Raw genomic sequence first — 8,846 nt, forward strand, 5'->3', positions numbered from 1 at the left:
CATGTTCTGGAAAAGGAGCCAGCAAGTTAAAAAAAACAGCTTGGTTGAGTAGGGAGATCTTGAGAGACATCAAAAAGAAGAGTAATGTCTATGAGCTTTGGAAGAAGGAACAGGCATCTTGGGTGGACCACAGGGAGGAATTGAAATTGCAGAGAAAAATTCAGGAGGGCTAAGGCCCAGCTAGGAATCAGATTGGCGAAGTCTGTGAAAGATAATAAAAAATCTTTCTATAAATACATTAACAACAAAAGGAGGACTAGGGATAATATTCAGTCCCTATTGGATGCAAATGGAATGACACTGATAGGGGATGAGGACAAGGCTGAGGTACTTAATGCCTGCTTTGCTTCAGTCTTTAGTAGTAAGGAAAGTTGTTCCCTCTGTGTACAAACCCAGGAGCTAGAGGAGCAGAACAAAGCTCTCATGATCCAAGAGGAGGCAGTTAGAGACTTGCTTGCCCAGCTAGACACCCACAAGTCTATGGGGCCAGATGGGATCCACCCAAGGGTATTGAAGGAGCTGGCGGATGTGCTGGCCAAACCCCTTTCCATCATCTTCCAACAGTCCTGGAAGACTGGGGAAGTTCCTGGAGGCTGATGTTGTGCCCATCTACAAGAAGGGTCGCAGGGAGGATCCAGGGAACTACAGGCCTGTCAGTCTGACCTCAGTGCCAGGGAAAGTCATGGAACAGGTGATCTTGAGTGCGATCATGAAGCACATGCAAGAGAACCGGGTGATCAGGCCCAGTCAACACGGGTTCACGAAAGGCAGGTCTTGCCAAACTAACCTGATCACCTTCTATGACAAAGTGACTCAGCTACTGGATGAGGGAAAGGCTGTGGATGTATCTTCTTGGACTTCAGTAAAGCCTTTGACACAGTTTCTCACAGCATTCTGCTTGAGAAACTGTCACCTCTGGCCTGGACAGGCGCACACTCTCCTGGGTGGAAAACTGGTAGGATGGAGGGCCCAGAGGGTGGTGGGAAACGGAGTTAACTCCAGCTGGAGGCCAGTGACAAGTGGTGTCCCCAGGGCTCAGTGCTGGGTCCAGCCTTGTTTAATGTCTTTATCAGTGACCTGGATGAAGGCATCGAGTGCACCCTTAGCAAGTTTGCGGACGACACTAAGCTGGGTGGAAGTGTTGATCTGCTGGAGGGTCGGGAGGCTCCAAAGGGATCTGAACAGGCTGGACCACTGGAATGAGACCAATGGCATGAGGTTTAACAAGGCCAAGTGCCGGGTCCTGCACTTGGGGCACAACAACCCTGGGCAGCTACAGACTAGGAGAAGTCTGGCTGGAAACTGCCTGGAGGAGAGGGACCTGGGGGTGTTGGTTGACAGCGACTGAACATGAGCCAGCAGTGGCCCACATGGCCAAGAAGGCCAATGGCATCTTGGCTTGGATCAGACACGGCGTGGCCAGCAGGTCCAGGGAGGTTCTTCTCCCTCTGGACTCAGCACTGGTGAGACCGCTCCTCGAATCCTGTGTTCAGTTGTGGGCCCCTCACCACAAGAAGGATGTTGAGGCTCTGGAGCGAGTCCAGAGAAGAGAATAGAGCTGGTGAGGCGGCTGGAGAACAAGAGGGTCAGCTGAGAGAGCTGGGGTTGTTTAGCCTGGAGAAGAGGAGGCTGAAGGGAGACCACATTTCTCTCTCCAACTCCCTGAAAGGAGGTTGTAGAGAGGAGGGAGCTGGCCTCTTCTCCCATGTGACAGGGGACAAGAGGGAATGGCCTCAAGCTCTGCCAGGGGAGGTTCAGGCTTGACATCAGGAAACAATTTTTTCATGGAAAGGGTCATTGGGCACTGGCAGAGGCTGCCCAGGGAGGGGGTTGAGTCACCTTCCCTGGAGGGGTTTAAAGGATGGGTGGACGAGGTGCTGAGGGGCATGGTTTAGTGTTTGATAAGAATGGTTGGACTGGATGATCCAGTGGGTCCTTTCCAACCTAGTGATTCTATGGTTCTAGGGGGTTCTCCAGACCTAGGATCATCTCTGTGGCCTCCTCTGGACTCACTCCAACAGCTCCATGTCCTTCCTGTGCTGAGGACTCCAGAACTGGATGCAGGGCTGTGGGTGAGGTCTCACCAGCGCAGAGCAGAGGGGCAGAATCCTGTCCCTTACCCTGCTGGCCACGCTGCTTTGGATGCAGCCCAGGACACAGTTGGTTTCTGGGCTGCCAGTGCCTATTGTCGGCTACTGTTGAGCTTCTCATCCCTCAGCACCCCAAGTCCTTCTCCTAAGGGCTGCTCCCAATCCATTCTCTGCCCAGCCTGGATTTGTGCTTGGGATTGCCCCGACACAAGTGCATGACCTTGCCCACATCTTTGTTGAACTTCATGAGGTTCACACAGCCTCACCTCTGTGGCCTCTCCTGGTCCCTCTGGCTGGCATCCTCTAGCATGCTGACCACACCTCACAGCTTGGTGTCATCAGCAGACTTGCTAACTGGGTCACAGAGAGCCAGGCTGCCCCTCCCAGAGCTCCTTTCTGAACCACGGGGATCCCTGTATCGAGATGAAATTAAAATTGCACCATGAAGAACATCAGTATTTCCCTCAACACAAACTTCCCCAGCCTTGGGCAGCGCTGGCAGAGGGTCAGGCAGAGCTGAGGGCCAGTGACCCCATTTCCCTCCCAGACATAGGATCTTAGGAGAGAAGTGGGATGTACAGGGAGAAACTGTGTATGCCCTGCGAGACCCTCCCGGAACTAGATGAGATGCTCTGAGCTCCAGAAAAAGCCATCACAGACCTTTCAGCAACACTACGTTCAATTTTAATGTATAAAAAGGGCTTTTCTCTGCTCTGCAGGGAGAAGCACAAAAGCAGCGGGTTGTTTATACCACTGAATAAACGAAATGCAGGTCTCCGAGGGATCTTATGCAAACCACTTACCTTGAAACACAACCCTGTGGGAAAGTGAGCTAGGAGAGATGCATCGTTAATGTTTTACATCTTCAGAGCAGCATCCAAGCATTTCAGCAACAGTCAGCATTAGGTATCACGGAAGGAAGCGGCTGTGGTTTTGATTTGGAATGTAGAAGTTATTTGTAAGGTGTAAGTAGCAGGGAATTTGGGGCTGAAGTTCAGTGGAGCAAGATCAGGGATTAACCCTAAAGGTGGGGACTGAAATGAAGTCTTGAAGCTGAGGGTTAATGGTTAAAGTGGGAGATTGGAGGCAAAGTGCATTTATTGTTTATTTCAAGTTAAAATAAGAAACATGGCAATCTTTTCTGTCGAGTGGCAGCCGGGCTCAGTAAAAGGCACTCGACTCTGTGAACGCAGGTGAGAGACACTCTCTGCAATAACAGCAGAAGAATATTAAAGTCTGTTACATTTTTCATAGCTCCTGACATTTGCAATATAATTCCACTTGCTTTCTCCACGTTCGCCCAAGCCCAACAGATTTAATGCAGGGGGGAGCTTTCTTCAGTTCAGCCTCTGTAAATAAAGTGAGAGAATTACAGAGGTGCAGGGAAAAGAATTCCTTCCTCCTTGCTCTCCAGCAATGGGGAAGAACTGCACGAAATGATGCCAGACAGGCTTGCTGTGGAAAGGAGAACTGGGATGTAAATCTGGGGGCGTGGGGCTAAGGTGGCCAGTGGGCACGATGTGGGGGGGCCTTTTGGGCTGTCAGAGACCGAGCTCCTTGCAGTTTCAGGTGAAAACCTGAAATATCACGTAACACATAACACATAACACATAACACATACATATAACACATATAACACATGTAACACATAACATATAACATAACATATAACATAAAATCACATAACAATACCTCACACGCTGATAACATAGTCATTTTCTTTCCTATCCATAGGTTCCCCTACCACAGATTCCCTAAAAAGATGGGAAATTTCAGTTCTGGAGCAGGGGTCCTGGACAGGTAGTGGATATTTTATGCAGTTTTCAATGTTCTGCCCATCTTTCTTCCTTGTTTAACAACACAGAGCACCTGATGCTGGAGCACCTCCGATATAAGAACAGGGTGAGACAGTTGGGGTTCTTCAGCCTTGAGAAGAGAAGGCTGCGGGGAGACCTTAGAGCAGCTTCCAGTACTGAAAGGGGCTCCAGGAAAGCTGGGGAGGGGCTCTTGATCAGGGAGGGCAGGGTGAGAATGAGGGGAATGGTTTGAAGATGCAAGAGGGGAGATTGAGGTGAGATCTTAGGGAAAATGTTTTGGTGTGAGGGTGGGTAGGCCCTGGCCCAGGTTACCCAGGGAAGCTGTGGCTGCCCCATCCCTGGAGGGGTTCAAGGCCAGGTTGGATGGGGCTTGGAGCCCCTGATCCAGTGGGAGGTGTCCCTGTGCATGGCAGGGGGTTGGAACTGGATGGGCTTTGAGGTCCCTTCCTACCCAAACCCTTCCATGCTTCTGTGATTCTCCGAAATATTCTCCCATGGCAGAAATTCTCATAGGCTGTTGAATTAGAAAAATCTCCCACCATATCTGTTTTCTTTCCTGTTCCTTTGCTGCATACAAGCTGTGCAGGTCCTGATCTTCCTTTCACAGACCTGCAAGTACAGAAGTCCTCAGTGAATTTCTTAGGCTGGGTTACAGAACAAAGCAGAGAATGAACAAAACCAGCAACAGCACCAGAAATCTTCTCCACATCGATAACTGTTTTTCAATCCCTCACCACTTTGTGCCCCTGTCTAATTGTCACCACAATGAGTACATCTTTTAAAATAACATGCACGTTTTAATTATATATATATAAAATATAATGTAATTACATAATGTAATATATAATATAAAAATATTATATATTATATATAAAATGTAATATATAATGTAATTATATAATAATATATAATGTAATTATATAATCTGGTGATGTTTTGCTAATGTTTCTGTCCCAGCCCTCTCATTGCTGGATTGAAAAAAGCAGGATTATGAGGCAGAGACAAAATAGCCAAAGCTGCAGAGTAGAACCTTGTAACAAAACAAGTATCAGGTGGGGAACCAGGGCTCTTGGAGCACTATTCAAAGGGAAAAATGCTTCATCACCTGCAGACTCTGCACAGGTTCCAGGCACGAGGAGAGTGCAGGGTCAGGCCCTTGGCATTGTCCTTCTACACTCTGAGAGAAAGGCCCCAACCTCCTCTTGCCCACGTTTTTGTCTACAGTACAAATCTGGTACAAACCCCTGGTCTTGGTGTGGGCAGAAAGGATTGAATTATTGCTGATCCCATGGGCTTGGGCAGTTTGGAAAACTGCTGGGATCAGCTGGTCATCTTCCACCTCACCTAGGTCATGCCACACATTTAATCACAGCATCATGGAATTATGGAATGGTTTGGGTTGGAAGGGACCTCAAAGCCCACCCAGTTCCACCCTCTGCCACAGGCAGGGACACCTCCCACTGGATCAGGGGCTCCAAGCCCCATCCAACCTGGCCTTGAACCCCTCCAGGGATGGGGCAGCCACCCCTCCTCTGGGCAACCTGGGCCAGGGCCTCCCCACCCTCACAGCAAAACATTTTCCCTAAGATCTCATCTCAATCTCCCCTCTTGCATCTTCATATCATTCCCTGTTGTCCTGTCTTTGTACTCATTGATCAAGAGCACCTCTGCAGCTTTCCTGGAGCCCCTTTCAGCACTGGAAGTTGCTGTAAGGTCTCTCCAGAGCCTTCTCTTCTCCAGGCTGAACAACCACAACTCTCTCAGCCTGTCCTCATACAGCGGGTTCTCCAGCCCTTGAATCATCTCCAGGGCCTCCTCTGGACTCGCTCCAATAGCTCCATGTCCTTCCTGTGCTGAGGAACATGGTTGGCTTTCTGGGCTGCCAGCTTGCAGTGCCAGCTCATATGAAGCTTCTTATCCACCAAGTTAAATAAAACTTCTTTTCTCAATGCTTTATATTCCCTAAACTTACAGTGTTTAAGCTTAGGTGAGTAATCCTTGTCAAGAAAAGACGGCTGTTTCTGTTCAAGCAGTCCCAGAACCATGAGGTTGCCCAATGATGGAGTTGGGAGGCCAAAGGGCTGGGGCAGTTGGTAGAGCCCGGCCAGCGGGCAAGGCACGGGTAGTACAGGATACATCCACGCTTTGTGAGGCTCCCAGAAATCTTGACTCCAAGTAAAAGAAACACAAACTTGTTCACTTTACAGCTTCAGAATATTTCATTTGGCTACACATTGTTAGCAAGCGTAAGCATTGTCAGCAAACATGGAAAGAGTCTCCTGTCCTGAGGTTGTCACACCAACATGCCTGTCTCCTCTGTGTTAAGGAAAGGAAAAAGCTGTGAGCACAGAATCTCAGGAGTTGTGTTTGGAAGAGATCTCTGGACAGCATCTATTCCTCTCCCCTCTGCCCCAGGGCTGAGTCCAGTCAGTGATTTTACTCGGCCTGTTGGTTTCCTTGGGATCAGCTTTCAGTGCTTGAAAGCTGAAAAAGTGTATTTCTCCGAAGAGTTTTGACTGGTTTGTTTTGTTAGAGTTATGCCTGCGTCATTCTTGTTTCAGAAGTCTGTCTGTGTACATGAGCTTAAAAACGTTCTCTGCCTTTGTCAGCCTGCTGTTCTCTATTCATCTTTAAGGCACCAGCTGACTCTACGCGTGCCAAAAGATTTGACTGCAAAAAAACCATAAAGCAGCAAGCAATCCAGTTAAGCCAATGAATGACAGCTCCCAACCCCAACAACACCGAACGCTGCTTCGAGATTGATGCTTAATTTGCCACCAAAATAAATAAATCAAGCCTTAAGCACCGTGACGTTCATCAGGGAAACAAAAGCCAGTGCGGATTAGCAGCCTCCTCGCTTGGAAATGGGGGAAAATAACTGAAGCCTGGCTCAGTCTCAGCCATTGTAACAAATTCAGACAACGAGATCCACTATATTTTGCACCCTGCAGGGTACCAGGGACTGCAAATCTCCCTCAGCCACCCTGGGTAGTTTTGCAGCAGACACACTTGCCCCTGTTCTCCTTTTATTTTTTTTTTGCTTTCCTTAGCCTTTCATTCTCTTTTGGGCAGAGGCTTTCAGACCTGCACACATGAAGAAACGCCTGTATGAGAAGATCTGTTGGATCTGGTTCCTGCCCAAAGCCTTGGTTTGGCAAAGGGCTCACTAAAAAGCTGCAGCCTGCGGGATTCTGCAGCTGCTTTATCTGTTTTCAAGGACAATGCTGTTCTCTTGATGTTTTGCTAATACAAATTCCTTGCCAGGCCTAGTCCACTGCCTTCTAGAATTGTGGAATAGTTTGAATTGGAAGGGACCTCAAAGCCCATCCAGTCCCACCCCTGCCATGGGCAGGGACACCTCCCACAGGATCAGGGGCTCCAAGCCCCATCCAGCCTGGCCTTGAACCCCTCCAGGGATGGGGCAGCCACCACTGCTCTGGGCAATCTGGGCCAGGGCCTCCCCACCCTCACAGCAAAACATTTTCCCTAAGATCTTGTCTCAATCTCCCCTCTTTCAGCTGAAAACCATTCCCTTTGTCCCATCTCTGCACTCCCTGATCAAGAGCCCCTCTGCAGCTTTCCTGGAGCCCCTTTCAGCCCTGGAAGCTGCTCTAAGGTCTCCCTGGAGCTTCTCTTCTGGAGGCTGAACAACTCCAGCTCTCCCAGACTGTTGTTGTACAGGAGGTTCTCCAGCCCTGGGATCATCTCCGTGGCCTCCTCTGGACTCGCTCCAACAGCTCCATGACCTTCCTGTGCTGAGGACTCCAGAAGTGGACAAGAGCCCTGAGTGAGAGTTGTTTACCACTTGTTTATCTCTTTTTGGCTTTTCCACTGAATCCCGGAAAGAAACCAGATGCAAAATCCCTAATGAAAAGCTCAACATGTAAAAGGAGAATTTATATTTCTCTCCTTGCCTTTGCTGTTGGCTTTACAAGTGATTGCTCATCAGAAACCAATTATCCCAGAATGGCTTGGGTTTGGGTCCCTCCTGATGCTAGCAGGATGAATGGTCTCATTTACAATCTCTCAACTGGAAAACAAAAAGTAATGATAATAAAAAAAAAAGCCTTTTCTAATTCTCCCTGTCCCTGTTGTAATTCACAAGAAAATTAAACTAATAACTCTCTCTGTGAGTGTGTTATGCAGATGCCAGGAGTCAGGGATAAATGGATGAGACTATCCCAGGCAAAGTCCCTGGGGAGGGAACCTCTGAGCAGGCAACTATTATGCCGTGCAATATTCAGAGCTTCTCCAACAATGCAGTCTCTGCAGAGAAGAGGCTTTTACATTTTGCTTTCTCCGCTTCCCCCCCCACCCCCCGCCATCATTTTCACTTGAATTCCACCTGCAGGCAGCAAAAAACTCCATGATTTTTTGCTAGGCTCATTTCCCACTCCATCTCCATTTCCTGTTTGTGTATTGAGGTCCTTTGCAAAGAAGATTCTCCATGCCAATAGGCTTCACAAATGGGTCCCAGAGTGGTCCTTCTTCCTTATTCCTTCAGCAAATGGAAAGCCTCGGGGGAAGACACAAGGGTCCCCATTGTATTCCCAAGCTCTGTGCTGTGATCTGTCCCTGCAGCTCAGATCCAAGGTTTTAAATTTGTTTTTTATCTTTTTTTAAGAAGATATTTTGTTAAACTAAAGTTTGTAACTTGCACCTGCTGGTGTCAAAGGTAGGAGCAGAAATGATCTAACTCCTCCTGTGCAAGAGTGGGATTGTTGTGCTGATCAGCTGCGATCCATGTGTTGATCCACCCTGTTTTCCAGCCACCACAACGCTGCACACAAGATCGTAGAATCACAGAATCATAGAATGGTTTGGGTCAGAAGGGACCTCAAAGCCCATCAAGTCCCACCCCTGCCATGGGCAGGGACACCTCCCACTGGATCAGGGGCTCCAAGCCCCATCCAGCCTGGCCTTGAACCCCTCCAGGGAT

This window comes from Phaenicophaeus curvirostris, chromosome 15, assembly GCF_032191515.1.
Source record: "Phaenicophaeus curvirostris isolate KB17595 chromosome 15, BPBGC_Pcur_1.0, whole genome shotgun sequence".
Taxonomy (NCBI): Eukaryota; Metazoa; Chordata; class Aves; order Cuculiformes; family Cuculidae; genus Phaenicophaeus; species Phaenicophaeus curvirostris.